We start from the raw sequence: 24,983 nt of genomic DNA on the forward strand, positions 1-24,983 counted from the left end.
TATATGTTAGGGGGTTAGAAACCAAAATGCTTCTTCTTTCAGCAGCAGAGAAGTTAGTCTTTCAAAGCACTTTTCTATTAATGTGCTATCAGCATTTCTAGACAAATTTAACAAGTACAGAATTAACTCCTATACAGAATACTTCATCACTTGAAAAACAGACACTGCTTGCTTGTCATACCTCCCTAGGAATACTACTTTAGTTAAAACAGCGTATGTTTTCTAAGCTATTAAATAAATTGATGCACTTTAATATTAGGGAAAAAAAGTTTTGGTTTTTTTTTTTTTCAAACACAAAACCTATAAAGTGGTAAACTAAAGACCATATTTCCATTTAGTCTGCTTACTGATAATTCAGTTTGGCTATTAGCTAAGAATGTTTTCATGTTCCTGAGTCAGAAAAGTCCCATGAACCTGAACTTAAGAAACTAGATCTGCTTCTTGTGATTCATGCCTTCTTATACAAGTTATACTAACATTTTCATGTACACCTACTACTTCTGCCTACAGTGTACTTCTGGATGACAGAGGAGCCTGTTTGTTGGAATGGCAATTTCAAAAGTTTGTTCCACTTTTTAATCCTGTAGGCAAACTTGTAAATAAATTAAGGCCTGTCCTTTTCACCTGTTATTACAAAACTTACAAGAAATGAGTGGTCTTCATAAATTCAATTTATTATTTTTGTTTCTTTTTTTTAAATTAGTTTAGATTATTCAATGCATTCAGAAGTTACTGTGGAAACATGTGCCTTTTCATACAATACTAGGCTAGAATAGTCACTTATTAACCACAGTGCAGAACTGCATTTTATGATGAAAGAATGCAACACATATGAGTCAGACATCTGATTTAATAAAATTTTCTTTAGCAAAACTAAAAGTAGAGTATCTCATAAGCCTGACCCAAAAACAACCTCTTACTTAAACATCTGATTATGTTTTTGCTTTACTTTGGAGACGTGCTAAAAATAAATAAAATTGGAAAAGGAGGACAAAATAAAAAGGGGGAAAAAAAACAGAGAGCTTCCAACACTGATAACAGCCTCTTGGAAGGAAACACTCTTCTTGTTCAGAGAATCACCTAACACATATAACTCATGTTTTGTTTATCCAGCTCTTGCTGCTGTTCTTGATCATCCACCCATAGACTCAGGTGAGCCAATGAGGGGGGAATGGGGTAGTGATAATTAAAATTAAAAAAAAAAAAAAAAAAAAATCATCACTTCCAGTCCCCCACTTTTCTTCTGCTTATGCCCCCATGCAAACCTTTCCTTAAATATCACATCCTCCCCCAACCCTTTGATCAGTAACAGCACACTCTTTCCTGATCCTGCAGTAAGCTGGCTCAGGTAATGAAGACAGCAGACACATTCATATTTTTAATAGGACAAATAATTGCACCTCCTTCAACTGCTCCCTACAGGGTAATAGCACTGTCTATGCCTGTACCAGTGAAGTGGCGGGACTAATGGGCCAGGGATAGGGCTTCCCTGTTCAGTGAAACCAAGCTGTAATATCAGTCTGTGTACTCGGTCTTTATAGATAAGGATTCACTTTTGCTGCGCTCTTGTATTTCCATATCTAATTAAGTGAATATTCCCAAGCTTTCCCTCACATACGCAATGTCACCCTTCTGCGCAAGGAAAATCTCATATTATTTGACGTTGGTTTAAAACTAAAATTTATTAGCAGAGGTTAGACAACCCCCACTGATAACAACGTTGAATCCCAACTGCATCAGCAACATACACAGGTAAGGGAACATCTGCCTCTCTATTAAGAGGTCAAGTAAGAGAAGTACTTCAATTCCCTAAACTAAAGCACAGGTCAGGTTCTTGTTGCCTTCTAATCTCTAAGTCTAGCAAGAGAGAAAAAGATAAAAACCAAAATAAGGATATTTATGCTATTTGTTTCTGAATGAAGACTATGTCTGGTGAGAGGGTTACCTGCTGTCTTACCTGGTCTTAGTTTTGTCCCTAACTAATCCACAGGCTGGTCTAATACAGTGCACTACTAGGAAGATGTTGCCGTTCTTGCTAGTTTTATGGCAGCACTTTTCTTATATTCTATTGTCTTCTATTGTCTTCTATTGTTAAATAATGCCTCCATGCAACTAGAGCCAGGTGTTTTGTCAGTGCTAGACTCAATATCCACCCAGGAATGCTGGTATAAGCCTGTGGAGGCCTGGGACGAGGTACACCCTTGCCACAGACCTCTCTTCTGGATGCTCAGGCCAACTTAAGTCCCCATGTTTTAGTCCCACACCTGTACAATTTTAACAGTTCCATTCTTACTCTGTTTGGGCACGTGCATGTGGTTCTACACTCCAAAACACAGTGGATTGCTATTTCCAGATGTAATTTCTGTGCTCCTGTATTACAAAACAATCATTAACATATGAAACAAAAACCACAGTTAGACTTGTGTGTGGAGGAGGGGGGAGGGGGGAATATCACTTTTTCCTTGGATACAATCTACTCCTTCCAGTAAAAGGGAACAACAATAACCACACCACCAACTCACAGCTTCACCAGTTTTCATACTGAGTTGTTCCCTGTGGAATCAGTGCATGGTTAAGGGACTGACGTCCTTGGAAAAGGCACATTTACTGCAATATAGCTACTAAAAGAAGCAACTAAAATAAACATTCGCTAGCATATTAAAAAAGTGTTAACTGTTTGGTCACAAACTCAGCCCCTACCTCTAAAAAAGAGCAGGCAGTAGGGCCATTTCCCCTAAATTTGGGTGTGTTCCACTTTAGTCTGATATTCTCTCACACTCAGTATTGAAGTTTGCCAGAAGAGCGGGAGGCAGTGAAAGCAAACAGACACAGGCTTCCCTCATAACAGGAATAAATATTTTTAAGCATCACGAATGTGCAATGTGGCACGTCGCAAGAGACGCACACAGCTATCCCTTCAAAAAGCCTCTTTTAGGACCGAAATCTTTTACATTCTCTTTCTCACAGGTATATGTTCACATGCTCTAATCTATTTTTAGAATGTCCTTCCTAGATTAATTTTTAAACTCGAGTCTGCACACTTTTTCCCTGCTCTCTGCCCAGATATCCCTGTTGAGCCTGTCTGTTCCGCTGCGGGAAGCAGCAAGGGCATTGAAGTCAGCCTGCCACAGGTTTGCATCCCACCTCTTTCCCACTAAGAACAGAAAGAACAAAACAGGGAAGAGTCACCCCTGTACACAGGAACAGGGCACAGCACCTACAGGCCAAGACCCGTAGCCTCCTACAGCATGCGTGCTATTATATGTACTTTCTGTCACAGTAGGTGACATGAAGCTATCTAATTAAATGCTGCAAAGCTTAAAAGAAGAAAGAAAACCAGCACTGTTCCCCAGACTTCACAGGAAATAGAAAACATAAGCATACCTGCCTTCTTTCAACAGGTAGCCAGCCCAGGCTTAGGTTTGACAGTATCTCTGTAGCAGAATAAACCCACCACAGACTATAGCATAAAAACATAGCTAAACCTTCTGGCAGTTTTCTCTTTACTGGATATAATTCAACTTCTGTAGCCTTAGCTATGCACAATACAGCTCAAATGCTACATTTTTAACTGAACTCCGTTCGGTTTATAAGGGTCTTGTACCTGAAAGCCTCTATACAACACGCATCTTTTGAATGGAAAGAAACACTATTTAAGGAAGAAGTAAGTTGCTATAGATTAAGCCAGTTCTTCCCATTCTACTTGCAAACAGCTGGGGAAAAAAACCCCCAACAACCTGTAACAGTGATTAAAAGGGGGTGGGAGGGAGGAATTTAACCAGCTATTTTACATCAGCTAACCAATGAGCAATACCTGCAGACCAGAACTCAAGCAGCCACTGATGGAAGTTAAAGCCCCTCCCCAGAGCTAGGAGGTCCAGCATGGATCTGTTCCTTCATTTTGCTGCCTAGAAGTACTATGTGTTTTTGGGTACACATCACATTTTGCCAATTTTTCACTTGTGAGAGTTCATGCCGTAGACTGGCTACCAGGGTCAGAGCAGTTCCACCACAATATATAATGTATTTTATAAAAACACGCTTTAAAGCTATTAATGCAATTATTATATCAACAAAGTACCAAAAAAGGGGGTGTGTGGGGTGGGTGTGTGTACAGAACAGACTCTGGAAGTCCTACACGATGACGATAGCCCATACAACAAACCAGACCATCCAATTTTTTTACCTTTCACCAAACAACTTTCTCCCAGTGGCTCTCAGATCCACAGAACAGCACCCTTGCCTACTGGTCTCTAGCAGACTGTAGTCTCAGTAACCAGAGCAAGCCCCACGTTCAGAAGGGCACTGACAAGGTTCATAAGCCACATGGTGCTCCTGGCAGCTACTCTTTCTCCTTCATGAGACAGTCACTGGGTGCTCCAGAAGCCTTGCATACAGTCCTGTTGCTAAAGCATGCTTCACACAGCACCTCCCCACCACCATTATCACTCTTCCCCTCCACATGGTTGCTCTTTCCTCTCCAATGTTCAACAAGTTGTAAAATTAAAGGATACTCACAACTTAGCCGAAACAGATTACTCAAAATTCCCATCATCCGCACACTGCTAAATAACGGATTCATTTTATGAAGGCTTTCCCCACTCACCCACAGAGACAGAGAATCAAACAAGTCACACGGAAGTTAAGGTGCCAAATCGAGGCGATATCCTTAACTCTCCAACAAGTGGTAGTTCCAGAGACACAAGTATCAATGTTCTCCAAGTTTCAAGTATTTATGACTAGTAAGTCTTAACATCTCTACCACATTCCTATGTGCACTGCATTAATAAGCTTTCCCAGAAACTCAGGATGCTTTTAGCATCTCTAAAGAATGCCCGCTGTTAGATCCAACCCATTCACTCTCCAGCTTATCCATCCACACTCTCCTTCACATTCAGATGGCACAGAAAAAATATTGGGTTCTACCGTTGGACCAAGACAGCTCAGCTATCATTTTCTCTATATGCTCTTAAGACAGGACAAATTTCTCTTCACAGCCTTCCTTCTGATCAGTTTGCTCCAACAGTATGCCTACATATGATGCCTACAAATGATTGCCATGGAATATATTAAATATAAATTACCACATTTACCTCATACTTATGGGGGGAAGTGCACATGTTAGTGGGTATTATCACTTAGGCACAAAAAGATATTTTTCCTTTTTTAATTAAAAAAATGCTTTCCAGTATATTTAGAGCCTCTAATACAAAAATATTTAAATAAAAGATGTACACCTTAAACTAAGGTCCTCAAGTAACTTCAAAAACGTAGCTGACATCAGTTCAGGCTTGTATTACTGATGCATGTAGTCCGGAGGAGTGGCAAACAGTACCTGTAAACTGAGAGGAAGCAATGCCCACAGACCACAAAAAGTATCAAAATACTCAGTGCTGGTCAAATCCAATGGGAGACAATCCTCCTGGTTGTACCATGGTCATCGAACAACTCAACATAAACCACTTATGCATTTCCAGAAGAAAATGTTTTATGCACATGTTACGCATGAGCAATCTGCAAAGATTAAATAGGACACACAAGGTAACCAAAGAAAGCTAATAGAAGTATACAGAAGACATCAAACTTTTTTTCTTCTCCTCTGTGATCTCATTTTAGTAATTATCAGTTATTTCTACTATCTTAAGTGACTCACTTGTAAATAACAAATATAAGAATACAGTGCTGGAACACACCATCAGTGTGTGTATGAGGAGTCAGAATTCAGAAAAGTCAGTTTATTATTATTTTTATATTTACACATTCGTTTGTATAGTCTAGTAATCAAATCAAAAGAGAAAGTCATAGGGATATCTGTCCCTACCTTAATTAGTAAGGTTACTTATGCAGGCTGAAAGGTAACCAGGTGTTTATTTCCCCATCTCATTTTTATTACATGCGAAGAGCATTACATTATTTGTACTCTTCAAATCAGCAGAAGCCTCCTACCATCATTTCTGCAGAAAAGGTTTTTAGAAGTGACATTTAGAAATTTCACATTTGATCCATCCAAGACCTGTTCTTCCCAGAAAGAATAAGGTTCTCACTCATCAGAAACACATGAAAGCATACAAAATAATCACAACTTACCCCCACCAGAACTTCTATCACGACTTTTTTTTTTTTTTCCTAAAATTTCTGCAGTGATGACATTTACTTGTAATTTCAAAAATGTCATAAGGTGGCCCTCTGCCCTAATTCTTCCTAATGAGAAGGTATGAGGTCATTTAATGAGAGGTTTTAAATGCATAATCTAAATTAGGATTAAAAAAAACAACCAACCAAAAATAAAAAAAACACCCCACCACACCACAAAAAACAACCACCAAACTCACATCCCACAACACCCATAAAACCACCCCCACGCTATGGCGTTCATCCCCAGGACAGCATATCAGCTGTTCAGGAACTGAAAAAAGGACCCCATCCATTACTTCCCTCCCAGTTTTAGGAGCATGGGATGTTGTAGCGTTGATGTTCCTAGTATCACCAGCTCTAACATACCCATTGTCACGTGCCCTTCCAATAACTTTTCTCCTACCTACACTTTTGATACTGGAGCACAACTGCAATATTCAGTAATATTTCAGCATTTTATGTTTCTTTTCTGAATTATTCAAACAACCACAATCCAGGGCATCCTGTTAGAGTCCTCCGAATCCTCCAGACGATCTCCACATGACATGGGCAAGTTGGTTTGTTTTTTTTTTAAAAAAAAAAAAGTTTTCCACAGAAATAAAACTGTATGATGCACTCAGAACAGCTGCATTTCCAAGCAACTGTCTTTGCTCAACAAGGAAGGGCAGCAGCTGAGGAGACAACACACCCCGACTTTTGCCGTCCCACTACAGGAAAGGGACCTGGGACTTCCAGCAACCTGGTCTAGTGGAAGGTGTCCCTACCCATGGCAGAGGGGTTGGAACTAGATGATCTTTAAGGTCCCTTCCAACCCAAACCATTGTATGGTTCTATGACCTTCTGCAGAGGAATGGGGCAGGTCACTAGGGTCAGTTGCACCGCTGTGGATAAACCTGACAAAGTCCACCTGCCACAGCATCAAGCAATAAGCTAACAAGAATTAGATCAGATAGCGGACCTACAAGTGTTTATAGCCCATGACTCAACTTTCCCTCCTGTACAGTGACCTTTAAGGAGGACAGGAAAAGAAGACGAGCATGCTTATATGTTAAATTCATACAATCCATTATCCAAAGAGTAACTGATATCTGAGGCTCTAAATCTACTTAAGCAGCAGAACAGCAATGGCCTACAATATCCCCAAAAGGCTGCAACAGAGGAAATTTGATTTGTTTCTGTGCTCCTGGTATCTTGTGAAGCAGGCACAATATTCATCAAAAAATAACAACAAAGTCATAAGGCAGGAGCCACAGAAATAGTGTGATCATCAGCACAAAGAGGGTATTTTAAGACCTGCTTTAGTGCTTAAGTCCAGTTTTGCAGAGACAAAATACAGCTGGTATTTTCCTAGGCAAGGCTTTGAAGACATCAGAACTGGAGGAACCATACAGCATTGTAACCCAAAAATATCCACTGTTCCCCAAAAGGTAGTGTCCAAATATTATTCATCTCCCCTACTGCACTTCAAAAACAAAACTAGAGCAGGGTAATGCAAAAGCGAAATTGCCTGGAAAGCCTGAAGAGTGCACTGAACAGACCCTTTCTCCATTAATGGAGCTCACAGCAGAAAATGACTAATGATAAAAGCTGAGGTCCAGAAGATAAAGTTTGGGAAAGTGACCTTTTATGCATTTCAGATCAAAGACCAGTTCAGTTCTATGTGTGCTGAGACAGCCTTGGGCACATGACAAACTAGCTAAAAAAAAAAAAAACCAAAACACCCAAAACCAAACAAAAAAAAGAAAAAGAAGAGTTTGTGAGCAAGCACTCAAGACAGCTGTGTTGAAGAGCTATATGCAAGAGACACTATCAGACTTGCATGTTTGATATTGCAATCCAAAGACAAACCAGAGCTCAGTAAACAGTAAATGTGATTCTGCACAACCTTGTTATCTTTTCATCTCGACAGCTAAACCTACGTGAGGAAGTGCAAAGAGGTTACAAAATCCTATCAGCACAGTTTATTAATGCTCCTTTTGCACTTATTTTGTAGCAGGATAAAACTTTAGGTAGCAGAGAATTAAACATTAATAAGTAGAGAGGACCAGGACTGATTCTTGAGAAATCACCTCCAGCAGCAAGGGGAAATTTTTCTTCAAGAAATTTTGCATTCTTATGTGGCCACTGTTGAACAGTTAGGAGCAGATATGCTTTTTGTATGTTAACTAAGCAAAAGTGAATGGCAAAGGTGCATAGATTTTTTTGCCTTATTTCCCATAAATAGGGCCAGAAGTAACAGATAAAGGACATTTTTCAGCTGTTTTGCCTTTCCACCTCGTAACCATATACCTCTTCTCCATTATTCACGGAGTTCTACGACTTTAACATGTGATATTGGAATTAAGGTGAAATTTTTGGCCTTACTGAAGTCAACAGCATCATTCCTTCCAATTTCAAAGGTGAAGGATTTCACACTTATCTGTGGTGTTCCTCCTCCCCACCTCCCACTCCTTTCAGATCATAATATTCTGGTTTTGAACTTAAGCAAAATCTGTCTTGATGAGATGTGAGAATGAGGATAAAAAGCTAATATCTCTTCTGAAAGCATCTTTAGATCACTTCACGTTATGATTGTTATTATGAATTCAAGAAAGATCAAGCTATTGTCCTAGCTGCACATTTAGGAAGCACGGACTAGAATCTGAAGCCTTCAGCTCCTACATGAATGGAAGGGGAAGGATGCTCTTGGGTATGAGTTATAGGGCATCCCCACAAGCTAGAAGTACTCAGGTAAGACTATTCATTGCATTAATCAGCCTTTAAAGGCTATTCTCATTGTTGCATAATTAACTTAGCACATAACATTCTAGTAAGCAGAAGAAAGTTAGCTACCTCAACAGCGAGGAGCCCATGTAACACTCTTGTTACATGAGAAAAAGAATTATAAAAGCCAGTACTCCGCAAAATAAGGCCAACATAGCCAGCAGTCCTTGTTGGTTCCAGAAAGAACTGTGCAGAAAGAGTTGCTTCCAAGTTTCATGTAGCTTTGTCCTTCCTCACCAAACTCAGCCCATACAGGTCTGACAGAACACACTTGCTGGGACACGACCACCCACCAGGGATGTCTGCTTCTCCAGCTGGGAACTGCATTTCTAGAAAAATGGCCATGAGCAGGAGAAGAAAAAGGTGTGGGAAAAGAGGAGTTGAAGTGACACTTGTCACATACTCACCTTTTTGGTAACTACAAAAACTCTGAAGTGAGCTGAGAAAAAACAACACTCAGGCAAGCAATTTTTTCCATAAACAATAAGCAAAACAACTACATTCAAACAAAGTTGAAGGGTACAGACAAGAAAGTGGAGGCCTAGGCCCTGTTCTTTCTACTGCCTGAGAAACAGAAGGCAGAAACCAGTAACTTGGTATTCTTCCCTGCTGTTTTACACTGCTTTTTAACCTTATTTTGGCAGCAGTGAGCGTAAAAACAAAAGAAGCACCGAAGAACAAAGTCTGAATCCCATTCCAGCAAAAAAGAGGGAGGGGGAACAAGAGACATAAGTGGAAGTAGATGGACAACTTATAGCAATTATTGTCAAATATTTTTGCACTTCCTTCCTTAATGTAGTTCCTTTCCTACACAAAGGCCTACAAATAATTTTGAGAGGTTCCCTTTGTAGAACAAGGAGAAAGGAAGACTGTAATAAGACTACGCAATGAAGATAAATTTTCCCAATAATGCAAGCTACAGGAAACACATGGAGGTCAAATAAAACTATTATTTGCCTTTTCAAACAGTATTTTCTTCAGCTGCTAAATAAAAACCATTTTACACAGTAAAATTTAACCTTATATTAACCTTCCATATTAAGTAAACAAACCTTTCTAGCCAATAAGCATCTCTGTGAACTCTCCAAGATGATAAGCAATACCTTAATTACATTCATTTACATGACTTTGAAATTGTTCCAGACCAAAGTCAACGACTACAAGGTCAAAGAGTATGGAAATCTAAAATAAGGAGAAATCCATAGTTGGCCAGTTCACACAAGCATGGTGCAGCATCCTTTCTACCCAGTTCATAAAGGATCAGGGATACCAACCTTTTCATCAATTACATGAAAAAAGCAAACCCTTTGAAACACCAAAGACTGAGTGCATCCTTTTTTTTTTAAAGACTACTCAAAATTGAAAATAATGGACACTTTAGAATTGTTTTTAATGCCTCATGGCCAATCAAGCTGCATGAATCTTTTACGCAAATATTTTATAATAGTCAACTGAACGGCACAATACAAAAGAAGAGATATTTAAAAAAAAGATGCAGCCGATTCACTGACAATTACAGAATATCTGGTATAGTGCCCTGTTATATTCAGTAACGCTAAGCTGAATAGTTTTGCTGAGATTTATCCAACGATGAAAGTGGAACAGTAGAAGAGAAGCCACCGTACTGATTCCACGTCACCATACTCCATGAGCTGCGCAGACTCGGAGAGAAGCTCAAGCCCAATAAAAATAACTGCCTAGACTTCCACTCTCATCAACAAAGCTAGACTATATCCTTAAGATATGGATATCCCGTGTTGTAGTCCAGAATGCAGTCTTGAGCATGCTACTTGAAAACTTTTATTATTCAATCTGTGCTACGCTTAGAGCAGAAAATGCTAATTACACTCAAGCAGCAATTACAAAGATTTTAACAACTGTTGCAAGAGACTGGCTGAAGTATGTTCTGCCCTGAAACAGCAGAAAAGCAGACAGAGCGTCCATCACATTCCCAAGATACTAGATAATGGCTCAGGTATGATCAATAGCAATCAAATTAGCCAAAATATAGCATACACGCACACCGCACTAATGGATCGTTTCAGGATTATATTTTTGTGTATTATAACCATGAAAATATTACAAATATGCATATATACGAAAATCTAAAATACAGCTTTTGGATTTATGCAATCGCATATCAATGCACTGCAGCTGACAACATTTTCTTAGCATTAAATTAGATAAATCTCCCTGCACCCTCACTTTACTAGCCAAGCACTTTTTACACAACTCTCAAGCCAACAACCTTCTGCAATTTAAGTATGATTTAGTGCAAGAGAAGCAATGAGTATTATAAAATTTATGCTTGTTCACCTTCTCTCCCCACAGAGAAGGGCAAGATGTTTTTTCATGTAAATATGTATTAGATCCAAATCATTTAAATAGATATTATTCCACAGAGAACATGATGCTGCATATGCCCATTTCAGCTCCATGTTACTAAATAAACTGCAAGATAATGATGTTGCCTTGCTCATCCTAAAGGACAATGGAAATATTTCTAGGCATTTCAAACGTAAGTAAAAGGAAGAGGCTTTCACAAGTATAAAACAAAAACTAAGGTGGCTTTTACAAAGCTAGGTAAGGTGAAGATAAGTTACACATATATCACAAATCAGTAAATCTCTTCAGTAACAGGCCACAGCTGTTACAGCAAAAGTATAGCTCAGGTACATGGAACAGTCTTTATAGTACGAATACCAAGTCATTACTATCTTCAATTTTTATTTTCTTTTAAATGGGGCAAGGGGAGGATAATCATGTGTGCAAGGAGAAAAACAAGACATTTTAGAGAGGTGCCTAATTTTAAAAGTTAATGTAGGAACGTTAAATGCAAGGTGCCAAATGCTTATTTCATGCAGTTTTATTTCTCAGTTACATAGAACTACAAGTGTCACTGCTTGAATGGAGAGGAGAGAAAGAATAGGGAAAACAAACAATGCCTTTTAAAAATGAGAGCTTTAAGCAATAGTTTTAAGTGAGTACACATATCTCACTGCTTTTCACAAAATACAGAGGAATTTTATCCTCTGTAATAAAATAAAGCACAGTTACAGTTAATTTAATTCAAAATCCTGTACTTATTTAGAGTGAGGAATACTGTCATTGGTCTTGAAGCTATCACGTATCATTTGGGCCACAGTCAGTTATCTTACAATACAGTCTGACCTCTGCTTGATTTTAAAATAGGATAATCACCTTCAACTATGTACGAACCTTGAACATTATCAAAAACAGTTTTATTGCATCAACGATTTATTAATAGTCTTATATTAATAGTAATGTAACTTTGACTTTACAAAGTCATAAAGATGACGAGAAACACAGTCAAGACTTACTGTGCTACCTATTTTATTTTAGGCTTATGAGGCGACCTCATGATACGATCAGAACTATCCAGAGAGTAACAGCTACAAAGGGAAAAAAACAATAGAATACACACATATCACCCCAGTTAAGCAATGGAGTGGGAAGGATACAGAGAGTGTAATGAAGTTAAGATAAACACTGAAACCTCTTAAGTACTGAAATTCTTCTCTAGCCAACTGCGCTTGGAACTGGAAAACTGCTCGTGCTGAGGAAGGCAACTTCTGGACAAGCACAGTAACAGCAACTTCTATACAGAAAAGGTGAGCCTTAGGTAGGAGCGCATTAAGCTAGATTCCCCTTTCAAGCAAAGCATTCAAGATGACCAAAGCCTACAGGCCCACATTCAAAACAAACCTGATGAAGGAGGAAACGTTCCTCCCAGACCTCTCTGGTTCAAAACACTTGCCGCAGCAGCCCTGCCGCGTTCTGCGCATTGCACGGTCACTTTTATAGCTGTTAGCCCCATTACAACACAGCTGACAGTTTAAACAGAGCAACTAAGAAAGTACAATATTCTATAACTGGCATTTACAGCACCGGCCTTGGACTTCTAATCTTTACCAGACGGGCACACAAATCAATCTATCGGCTCATAAAGGTGTGCTTTTTTAACCTCTAAAACAGATGGGATTGGCCAGAAATGTCTGGCATGTCAAACTGCTAATCACTGCTGCCCTTTGCACAAAATAACCCACTTAAGTTGAGGCATGGTTGCACTGTAACAGACATTAGTCTGTGGGAAACCCATTTCACTGTCACATACTCCCGCCACTCCTGCTCTCCCTTAATTAAGCCTAATGCCTTATGCTTTGACCTTTTGTTCTAGCCTATTAACCCTATCTAGTACGAGTTCAAATATGTTAAACTTAAAAGTTTGCTGTAAAATATTAAATGCCAAGCTACCGAAAGAACGAGGGACACTTCTCTGCCCTGCAAGTTACCAATCCCTTTACCAAAATTCCTAGGCTGACAAAATGGAAGCACTATGTTAGCTCCCAAAGACAAAATACATCCAAACGCTAATTAGTTTCACAGCAAAGAGGTGGAGTTTCTTCCACTTGCATAACCTACCTTTTCCTCTTCAGAGGAGAAAGGAGAAAAAAAAAAAGTGAAACTTCTGTTTGCAGCTTCATATCCTCAGGCTTTGGGTTTTTTATGCAACAAGAAAAGCACATACTATCAGCCAAGATCACACTACACTCATTTGCTGTTCTCTGAAACCTATCATTAAAAATAAGACATAATTGTTTGTCAGTGACCAATTCCTCCTCAATTAAAAGGCTGCCTCTACCAACTTCGCTCACACTGGGTCATCACCTTGTTCTTTTAACAACACAGTTAAAAGTACGACTAGTTTTTCATTCTTGTCTGTACCTTTTCATGCGTGGCATCTTTTGAGTTTCTTAGGCTTGCATAAACTTAAAATAAGGACATAATTCATAAATTTTAGCTCACTGCTACAGACTTTTCTTTAAGATAAGCTCAGCTTTAGACAGCACGACTGCCTTCCCCTCTTGTATCTCCTACTACATGATGGTTACACAGCATCAACAAAATCAACAGTTACGCTTGCAAAGCAGTCCTCTTCTGGAGGAAGACCATCCTAATGGTCCAGAACTCCAACTTGAAAGAAGAAAGCAAATTCCAGTGATGAAAACAAACCTCTAATCAAGACAACTCTACTGCACTCCACATTAAAGCTATTCCAATGGTATGCAATGCAAACTCATATACCAACACAGGTATTCTACAATTAGTGCCTATAACCAATAAACAAACCTATTCTTGCCCTGCACTCCCCCAAAAAAAAAAAAAATCAAGACATAGCACATAATAACTGGTTTATAATGTTGGTTAGAAATGGAAAAAAGAATGCAAATCGCGTCGGGATTACCAGCTATGTATACACTAACATATGTTCTCTCAAACCTTTAGTTTAACCACCTTACTGACAAGCTGAATACTTGGTGCAAGATCCTTACTTGCAGCTTACACTTTTGCAACACTGACTAAATAGAATTGCTTTTAAACAGAGGTGACAACCTTGGAACAAAGCTTTGAATTACTTTAACTATTTTTGAAGATGTGTAAACATTTCAAAAAGCTTGTTGCCACAAAAGCTACTGTCCACTAAGTTCTGTTAAGGCTGTATAAGTGACCACCTGCTGCTGATCACAACATTCTCAAGTTTTAAACAGCTGATCAATTAACTGTGTTTTAATTCCAAAGTGCCTATCTTACCAGTTCCGAGACCGGCAAGTAACACAATTAACTTTCCTGTAAATACAATTGCTCAGACAACTAAGAAGCACTACAGCAATGCTAGACTTTTTTTTTCTTTTTTGAGGAGTCAAATAGGAAACATTATGGGAAAAAATGGATCCCTTATCTTGATTTCCCTTTATTTCCAAAATACTGATTCTGGATAAATCCAAATCTCCTCAATTTAAAAGCGGAGGTATTTTCTAATTATTTCACTTTGCTATATTCTATTGTGTCGGAGATGCTCAAACTGCAGTACACAGACCAATGCTATATTCAAATGAACTCAAGCAACACATGGATTTATTAAGAAAAATATATCCTTGCATCTGCAATTGGTGTCATTACAACAGATAATGGCGAGAAGTTTTGCAGGCTGGGATTTGATATGACTGCCTCCAGCTTCTAGACCTTCCCTACTAATGCTCACAAAAGTTGCCACTGGAGGCAATGCAAATGAGTCCTAAGAGAGACCAGAAACAAAACAACAACTGCTTGTCAACCATTACATGCCCAAATTGTATTCTTTATGCTCATCAGCATTCTCAAGTTCTTAGGCATGCATGTAGGCCCACCGAGTACAGTGGGGCTACTCAAGTGAATAAAATTACTCACAAACCAAAGTGCATATACATAAGCAATCACTGGACAACACTCAGGGAATTATTCCCCGGTATCAAAGAAAAATAGGATTTATGAAATGGGAACCAAGGGAGCAGATCCAAACAAAATGACAGCGGTGCTAAATGTCTACAAGCCATTGTAATGTAATATCTAATAATGATTTTACTGTGACGGTCCCTTGCCACAGAAGCTCAATTTGGATTGTTTTATTTAAAAAAATAAGAGAGATTGTAACACAGTAAGTTTTATTTAATCTCCCCTTCACTTTAAAATTACATGTAAATCAGGTTCTTCTCTATTTAGCAACTACCTCCCAAACAAGTAGGCTAAATCTTCAAGACTTACCAGTGAATTCCATACAAAAAGTTCAAATGCTACTAAAATACTTATTTCTCTTTAATCAGCACACACTAAAAAAAAAATCTTACAGTAAAAGAGAGGGATTAACTTGAAAATTTATCACTTTAAAACATATTATAATCCTAAAAGACTTATACATGGCAGACAGTTGTCTGACAGATTTGGCAAGACAAAGAAGAAACCCCAAACCAAAGAGACAAGGTAAACAACCCAAACAAATTATTTACCTTGAAAGTGGTCCCATCAGGAAAGCTCTTCCTTCAGGAGCCCAAGGATGCATTAATTTTCTTCCCCAACAATTCCATGTTTGATCTGAAAAGAACAGCAGAAAATGCCCTATGAAAGTCTGCATACCAATTTTTCCTCTACAATATACCTCGATCTACTTTCTTACTGTTGGTGTGACCGAAAGCGATGCTTTATTTTGAACAGTAAGAACTGCAAATAACATTCCTATTTCAGAAGAAAAACATAGCTTCAAACTTCAGAAATCAAAATCTTCTGAACAGAACCATCAGTAAAACAAGTAGAAACAACCTGCGTTGTCTAGACTCCTATTGACTAAGCGGACAGTATTTCTGCAACAACATAATCCACGTTCAACTCTGATTTAAAGCCACAGTCCTCTTTTTCTTCCTTTCATTCAAAAAGGAGCAGTGACATGAAAGCCCTCCTTCCTAGGTAGCGATTACTGCTTAACACTTCAAACTTGCACCTATGCACGTCAAAATCACGTTTTTTAAAGAGCCCTTATTAATTTAAATATATATATATATACACACAAGTAAAAGACAAGAGCAAGTATAACTGGTGAATGTAATGCTAAACACCACAAAATTAGTAAAAACTAAACCAGCAGAAATGATAATATTTGCTTTTGAGATATTTAGGAATAGTATATAATATCATAGTTAGAAGACATTATCTATCACAAGCACCACCTCAAAAATTCTTCTGAGCACTTCTCTATATTAATCCTAAGTGAACTTTTGCTAAAAGATGCAAACTGACAGCTAGCTCTAATCATTATTTGTACTATTTTAGCCTTGTTCTTGTGACGAGCCTCATTATTAAAGGTTATGTTAAATCTTCTGTCACGAAGTTACCACCCAAGCAGCAAGTTTATTATGCATAAAGAGTCAAATTTAACTACAATCAAATATTTAAAAAAAAAAGAAAAACAGACTTTCTCCCCTGTTTGGCTGAACTTTCACCTCCTCTTGCTTGGCAGAGGGAGAGTTCCTCTCCTCTTTGCTTCACCTTTAGCTTCTGGTCTCACAAAAACTGCGCACAAAAGCCTTTTAAATGCAGAATTTCTACAGCACAGAGAACCCCACAGGTGGCTAAAGGCATTCAGAGTGGAGAGGGGCAGAGTGGGAAGCGTGTGCACTGGGGGTAGCTCATAGCATTTCCCCTTCTGCAAAATCACTCAGGCTAAAGTCAGCTTCGAGAAAACACCATCCCAAAAAAGACCTATTTAAAGGTTTCAGGTACATGAAAGATAACAGAAGCATGCTGGACTACTGCCAGCATCAAGACCCAACAAAAGCAACAGATCCAATTACGCTGAAAAATAAGCAAATACCCTGAAATACTACATGCAGATACTATTTCAAATCATTTCCCTATGTGTGTGTGTATATATATATATATATATCACAAAATAAAAAGCCAATTTGCGCCACAGAACAGTAGCAACATCAACATTTGGATTCAATTAGGGGGAAAAAGAAACAAAGTTACCACTGCAGTCAAAATAAACAGAGAAATGAGTGGTACAGTGACAAAGGTGGTAATAAACATAGTTCAAAGCCTTCCCAACTCAATTTCACTGAAAGGGCAAATAAGCTGGATGTGGAAGCTTTTATGATCAAAGGAAAAACAGGGCAAGAGGTCCCTCAGAGCAGAAGAAAGCAGCACTTTTAGAAAATATATTCACCTTTTCAAGTCACCTGAATTTGAGAAAAAATAGTTAATTCCAGTATTTCTATTCTATACTATAGATGTAGACAAAATGTTTTCCACCACTGACAAGTGGTTTTATTTAAGTATTCCTACTTCCAAGAGAAGACAGATTTCTATCTAGTATGGGGGTACACGCCCCACACTGTACTGCCATCAAGGTTCAATGTATAGACAGGATTTCCTTTAGGTCAGCATGAAACAGTCTTTTCTGCACTGTTCCAAGCAACTACAAAAGGTTTATAAGAGTTCAGAGAAAAAGAGAACAAAAGAAATTGTTATTTCTGGGGGAAATTACATATCCTTTTAATAATGTTTTGAAAATAAAAAACAAACAATACAGAAAAAAAAACTAAAACCACCATAACAAAAAACTTTTCTAGAATAATACTTTAGTCCCAAAAACTTCACAGCTGGATCACTTGGTTTGTACACCATATAGTTTTTCTGAATGTTAATTTGATTCCTATTATAAGTTGTTGAAAGTGGGATAGGTGATGACACAAACAACTCCAATAGGACAACCTCCTGGGGCAAGAATGATCATTTCTTTCTGCCTCTGAGGAGAGCTCTGCTTTCTACATCACTGAAAAAGCCTTTTCAATTTCCAACGTCACTTTCATAGTGGGGTGGGGCGCAGAGATGAAGCAGAATGCCCGTAGCCATGAACCTTAAAGTTCACTGTGAAAAAAAAAAAATCAGCATCAGAGCAGCAGTATCAGCCTAGCACTAACGAGGACAAAAATACAGTACATCTTGCTCGCAGAAGAACAATGTAGACACAGTTCAACACTAAAATTCACAAAGCGCTTTTTGGGGCCAATTAAATACTTCCTTATTTGTTTTCAAGTAACAGTTTCAGTCAAGACTGAAACACATTTTACATCTAGTGCCTGATCTCTCATGATGACTCCCTCACAACTTACTTTCTCGAGAGGAGGAAGGGCAGCCCACCGGAAGCCTTCCCCAACACTGAGCTACTTTTCTACACTAAACTCAATCTCTCTGAAACCAGTGACTAACAGAAGATCTGTAGCTTCCGCTTTTAATCTGATATTGTCTATAAGCAAAATTGGTTTTCCTCTCCTGAAGACAATGATATTTACAAATAAGTGGTATGAAAACACAATTTCTTTCAAGACAGGCAAAGAAACAGGCACAATGAGCTCCAGTAACAATTTAAGTATGAGAAGACTAAGCCAGGAGGGTTTGACCCAAACTAAGATGGCTAGCAACTGCTTCTTCCCCTTTCTATACATGAACGTTTATTTACAGGAATCTTAGTTCCTGTTCTCCGTCAACCATCAAGTCAAGTGACCTGCAACAGACGGCCAAATAAATTACCGAATTAATTTTTTCAAGTGCTAAATAGGTCCATTCACATTTCTAAGTATTTGAAATAAATAATCTAGAAACACTAAAACACAGACATCCATCTTTACCAAAAGAATCCCTCTGCCCACTTTTCCTGAGGCAGATCTTCCCATCGGAGAACGCAATAAAGTTTTTATGTGATCACAGATGTCCACCCAAAGTACTGACTGCCAACTGTAGCATGCAGTTTTCTAATTCAGTATTCTCAAATGCAGCTAGCAAAACTCTTAACACTGTAATATTCAAAAGAAGTGTCACAAGCCTTTTAAATACTTCCCTCATAGCTTTCCTCATATTTGCTACAGGCAGGCCAGCACAGTTACTGTTCTTATCGTTTCGGCCTGTTGGCAGGAAGAAAGGGCAAACCACAAGTGCTGTTACCATTAACCTTTTTGTCTTTAGTTTTAAGACTGTTTAGACAGACCGTCAAGTTTATGGTATTTTATCTTTTTTGGTACATTTGTGCATATTCTTTTCTACATTTTCCTCCTGTTCAGGCTTCATTCCCTACCTACATTATCTTTCCACTTGCCTGTCATTAAAACCCTGCTGAGCAGTAATGATTTATACTTCAAGATTTACGCTTCTTGTCCCAAAAGGGTATTTATCCTTTTTTAATCCATAGGATAGTTACCCTATTTATCCTGCCTAGCGCCCGTAACCCAGCCCGTCACTCGGCGCACGTCCCCCAGCAGCAGGGAGGTCAGCAGGGCTGAGCCCAGCCTCCCCTGCCTGCTGGAGGTCGGCTACCACAGCCCCGCTCGCAATGGGGCTCGTGACCCCACACCAGGCACCCAGATGGAAACACTACGCTCTCCCCAGGCCCTCTCCTGGACCCCCTCCACTCCCTATACATTCACATACAGGGAAGAAAAAAAAAAAAAACAAAAAAAACCACAAGCCATTTGGGTTTTGAGGTTCAGGCAAGTTCTGAAGAGCTATTCTAAAATTAACAAAATATTATGGTCTTCGTGGCTTCTCTGAGAGCCCAGCAAGGAGGTGTCAAGCACAACCCTTGAGCAAGACAGCTGACTGTGGGAAATGCAACTCCCTGGCTTTGCCTTGGGCAAGTTTATACATGTGCTCGGCACAGCGCAAAACATAGTTTATCTTTTAATAGAGTGACGTCCTGCACTGTCACTGGTAAAATTAACAGTGCTCTCACTGCTAACAATAATACAGCTGGTATTACAGAAACCTTTAGTCAGTGTTCAAAGCCAAAAAAATAAAGTTAGTTCTGAAAAGAAAAAACAAGCTTTAAGCAAGCAAGCCTTTGTCAATCCCTTTAAACCAATCCCACATTAAGCAAAACCTACAGGCAAATATTGTCACCATAAGGTTAATTTATGTTTGAGTTCTATAACCTTCACTGAATCACTTAAAAAAAAAAAAAAAAAACAAAACAACTAAATTTTCCTTGATGCCTTTTACAGAACAGATTCACCCTAAATACAGCTATCAAACACTGCAGGTGATACAACCACAGCGTCTACATCACCCATTTAAGTTTACAATATAAAAACATTCGTTCACTTTTACTTCTTTATCAACACAGTTTTTATGACGATAATAAAATTTGGTTATTTCATTTTCCTCCTATTTTGATTAGTTCATCTTTCACTTTAGAAAAATAAACAAGTATGAGAAGCACACAGGAAGAACATGTTTTCATCTGGTAATTTTCTACCCCAAGACTAACAGGAAAAAAAAAAAATCTATCCAGAATGGTTTGGCATTTGTCAGCATCTTGTATTCTGTGCATGCAGAGTCTACAAAAATCTGAAAGCCACTGACAGCTCTCACTCATTAGATAACTTGGAACTGTAGGCTGGTCTAACAGGAGGCAAGATTTCAGCCCTACCTGAAACTTGCAGTCACTCCTTGTCCCCTCTTCCATCCCACTCAACAAAAATGTACACCCCTACGTATGCATTTCACTCATGACAAGCTTGCTGTCTTGCTTTGGAGTCCACATCAACTCTATGTCGAGAGACCACTGATAAAACAACAAGTCGGACTTCTCAACCACAAGTTTGGGAAGACAGTTGCCCCAGACAGCAGAAGCCCTAAACCTGCCTGAACATGGGTCTGGATGAGAACTTTTGCTCTCCAAGATGCCAATTCTTGCCACCCGCATAGCAACAATTACTCAGATGCCATTAAATCAGATTTTAACCACAAAATATCCTCAGCTCAGAAAGCTTTTGTCATATGGCATCTTAACATGTCGCTTTCTGGTGCGTTCAGTCAGCCCCAGAAACAGTAAATTGCATTTGAGGATTAAAGGTTTTCTACCCCTCGCTCAGGGATACACCACCCCCTTTCCAGAATGACTGCTTCCTCCCCGTGGGTCTTTGCAGCCTGGATTCGCACTCTTTGTTAAATAAAGCTTTACAGTATCCCTGAACATTTATAGTGCCATGACTCAGTTAAATTCTAATCAGCCTGTGAGCTGTCAGACACTGCAAGCAGGTCCCCTCAAAATAAACCAAGGAATAACATAGTCTCCAGATTCCGGAGAGATGAGGCAGAAGGTGACAACTTCCATTTCAGCTTTAACATCCAACATAATCCCAAAGCCAGAAATCCCACCGTTTTTTCAACATCTTCAACACGTGTCAAGCATTTTAGCTGAATTCTTCTTTAAATTAAAAACCTACTCAATCATCAGAATTCACAATACGGGAGAAGGAAAAGAGAGGTGCAGCACAGACACAAGGCTGTTTGCATGTTACAAAGCTGCCCCTTATTTTGCCTATGCCCCCAACATCACGTTTCTTCGGGTTTCACCACCTTTCAACTTAATTGCCAACAGAGACGTATAAAGAACAGCCTCAAACAACGTATTCCGTAGGGAGACAAGGAAAGGGAAAGGAAAAAAAAAAAAATCACCTTTAAAGGGCTTCAGGGACACAAAAACACGTCTGGAAAAGTAACCTTTAGTCTAGAAAGGAAACAGCGACGTCCCTAAGGAGCCCGAACCGATGAGAAGGCATCTTCGGGGGAAGCAGGGAGCCGAGCGTGTGCCACACGCAAGAGGCAACGGAAAAGGCACGGAGGGCAGAGGCTGCCCGCTCGCAGGCAGAGGTGGAGCGGGCAGTACCGAGCAGTCGGGGGGGGAGGCGAGAAGAGGGAAGCGTGGCCTTGCCCGCAGCTGCTGTGACAGCAGCCGGGCGGCGGGAGGCGGCGGCAGGCGAGCGAGGCCGCGGCCGGCGGGGACGGGTCTCCCCGCACCCCCAGGCGGCCGCCGCAGCCGCTGCGCACCGAGCTTGCGGCTCCTTAAATAATTCACACGCACACCGGGAGGAGGAGGAGGAGAAGGAGGGTGCGCCTCCGAAACGGGGACCGAGGCTTGCAGACAGCGCTCGGAAAACACTCGCGGGTCTCGGGGGTAAAGACTAGTAACTTTTCCGTCCCTCCAGCTCCCCCAAGCCCACCCTGGCCGGGCAAACTTTCAGCTCGCACCGGGGGTGGGGGGTGCCGGACAGCCCCGGCCGCCCCCGCGCCGGGCTCACCCCGGCATTGTTCCCCGCCGCCGCCTCCCCGCCCGCCGCCCGGCAGCGCAGCCCCGGCCCGCCCCGCTCGGCCATTTCCCCCGCCAGCCAGCACGGCTGCCGGCAGGAGAGCGCCGCACTCACCCCGCAGCGGGCCTGCGCACCCCCCTCCACCGCGGCGGCGGCTCCTGACGGGCGGGCTGCCTGGTGCCCGCCGGCCTCGCCTCGCCTCGCCTGCGGGAGAAGCTCCGGCGGCAGCCCCCGCGCAGGCAGCGGGCACGCACGCCGCCCCGGCCCAGCGGCCACCGCAGGCGAGGGCTCCGGCAGTCAGTCCCGGCGCGGAGCTCCGGAGAGCGGCAGCGGCTCCCAAAGCTGAGGTGGGCGCCTGGGTCCCCCGGCTGGAGGGCAGGGCAGGGCAGGACGCGCCGCCGCCACCACCACCTCCCCCCCACGTCCGTCCGTGCGGCCCCCCCGCCCGGCCCCGCGCACATACACGGCGAGCTCCGCTCCGCTCCTCTCCGCGGCTCGGGGCTCTGCTGCAATGCCTGTGAGGCTGACTTTCAAAGCCTAACCCGCAGCCGCGATCCTCCCCGCCTTCCACCTCGCCCGCCGCGGCGCAGCCCGGCCCCTCCCCGCGCCGCGCCATTCATCTCTCCAGCCAAGTTTCTTAACCCTTTTCTAACCCCCGGCGAGGGGAGCGGAGGGCGGGCGGCAGGCGGGAGGGATGCGCCCGCCCTCGCTCCCGCACCGCTCGGGGAAGGAGGCTGCGGAGCAGGTTGCCGCTAAGGGCGTCGCACGTACGCAAGTGGCGTCTCGCCTCCTGCCCTCTCTAATTAATCTAACTGAAGGCGCAGAGCCCCCGGGAAACAAACTTAGAGCGATAGCACCGGAGGAACCGTATTTAATGAAAACAGCGGAGGCTTAAAAATAACACCTTTTTTTTTTTCTTCGGCACTTCCAGTGGTTACAATTTCTTGTCGTTTTAGAGTTTATATTTTCAGCCTTTTCTCCGAAAAACACGCGCTAGAAACTTTCTCTTTTTTTTTTTCCCGAGTGCAAAGCCGAGGGGCTCCCGCCGGGGCACGGCGGCCGCGGCCGGGGGAGGGTAGCGGGCGCCCCCGCACCTGCGGCTGCTCCCGACCGGGCCCGCCCTGCCCTCACGGCTCCCGGCACGTCTCGTTGTCCCTCGCCTTCTGCCTGCCAGGCCGGGCGGCGGCGGCATGGCCACCGCGGCCGGGAGAGGGGAGGGCAGTGGAGCATCCCTCCCTCCCTCCCGGCTTGAGCCGGGGCGCCCGGCGGTCCCTGTGCTGCGGGTGGGGGGAGGCCCGCCCCCCCCCCCCCCCGGCTCCCAAACTGCTCCCCCCCCGCGGCAGCAGTTGGAGAATCGGGGACAAAACGGCTTATCAAAGCCATGCCGTTTGCCCATGTGGCAATAAATACAATTTGGGAGAAAAAACAGCCTTGGGCAGAGCTCCGAAGAAGCCTCAGCCCTCCATTTTGGGAGGTGGCATCCCCACAACCTCTGCTGTCAGAGATTGCATTATACGTCAAGTTGCTCTTTAGACTTCGCTCCCATCACAGAAGAGCGTACCCAGAGGTGCACGCTGAACTTCGCTGTGTGAGCGAAGCTACAAAGTGCGTGTGACCTTCACCGCACCTTCCGTGTGCCTGCGCTTCGGAAACGGCTCGGCGCGGTGCGGGGTGTGTGCCAAGTGCTCTACAGAGCACTTCGTGACACTTCACTTCTTCTGGAAGTTAAAGACTGAGACAAGAGAAAGAAATCTGTTTACAAGTCGCTTATAAATTGTGTAATAATATCTGTGTTAGCACATGCCAACATTTTAGTTCTAAAGCTCAGGTAAAATAATTATAAATAGTATATTCAAGCATCTTTTTAGTAAAACACTAATATCGTTAAAGAACATACGAATTTCCACTTCAAAGAAAGCAAAAGGGAGTCACACTTGTGAAAAGCCAAATATTTTAACCTAGGGATGCCATGAATGAAAGTAGATGTAGGAATGTTTAGCAAAACCTCTTTCACTCTGGAATGTACGGATTGTGTACAGGCTTACAGCGGAGCTAGTAATGTATTACTTGACCTATTTTTTTTAAGCCAATGAAAGATTTAGGTTAACTTCAGCATCGTGTGTTTTTAACCACTTTCTTCCAGAAACGCAGCAGCGTTTTCTAAAGCTACTGCATGTCACAGTGTCTATACAACGGTCTCTTTTTTTGGGAGTGTTAAGGCTCATAATACAGCCTGATCATACTTCCATTAAAACAATGTTTTGCTCTTCATTTCCGTAGTAGGCTCATTAGCAAATTCTGATTATACAGAAATGATCTTTAAATTTTTTATTTCACGAAGAATCTCTATCTCAAAAATGTTTCAATGCTAAGCAGCTGAATTATCTAGGGAAAGGAAAATTTTCTCATTACTGCAGCAATTTAGCTGCTATTTCAATCAAGAGTGTCTGTAGTAGAGACCTCTTTCATTCTTAACCTTAGGGAACTTATTGCGTAGACAAGAGACCTACAAAATGAGGAATCTTAGACAAGCAACAGAAAAAATGTGCACGTGGAGGATTTGTTAAAATGACTGTTGTTAGGTAACATAGAGTTGGCTGAGGACAC

At 41.4% G+C, this 24,983-nt stretch overlaps 1 protein-coding gene across 7 annotated transcripts in view; it reads right to left on the reverse strand.

The window, feature by feature from the left end:
* Nucleotides 1-23,060, reverse strand: part of NRIP1 (nuclear receptor interacting protein 1) — an 80,798-nt gene extending 57,738 nt beyond the window's left edge. For 6 of the 7 annotated variants that reach the window (XM_068422335.1, XM_068422295.1, XM_068422302.1 and 3 more), the window contains exons 1-2: nucleotides 22,840-23,060; nucleotides 15,744-15,828 (exon numbers count right to left, since the gene is read on the reverse strand). The gene's annotated coding sequence lies outside the window, so the exon portion shown is untranslated. Of the gene's footprint in view, nucleotides 1-15,743; nucleotides 15,829-22,490; nucleotides 22,586-22,839 lie in introns of those variants that run through there. The other variant, XM_068422318.1, reaches the window with a different exon arrangement.
* Between the last annotated feature and the right edge of the window lie 1,923 nt (nucleotides 23,061-24,983).

This window comes from Nyctibius grandis, chromosome 2 (assembly GCF_013368605.1).
Source record: "Nyctibius grandis isolate bNycGra1 chromosome 2, bNycGra1.pri, whole genome shotgun sequence".
Classification (NCBI taxonomy): domain Eukaryota; kingdom Metazoa; phylum Chordata; class Aves; order Nyctibiiformes; family Nyctibiidae; genus Nyctibius; species Nyctibius grandis.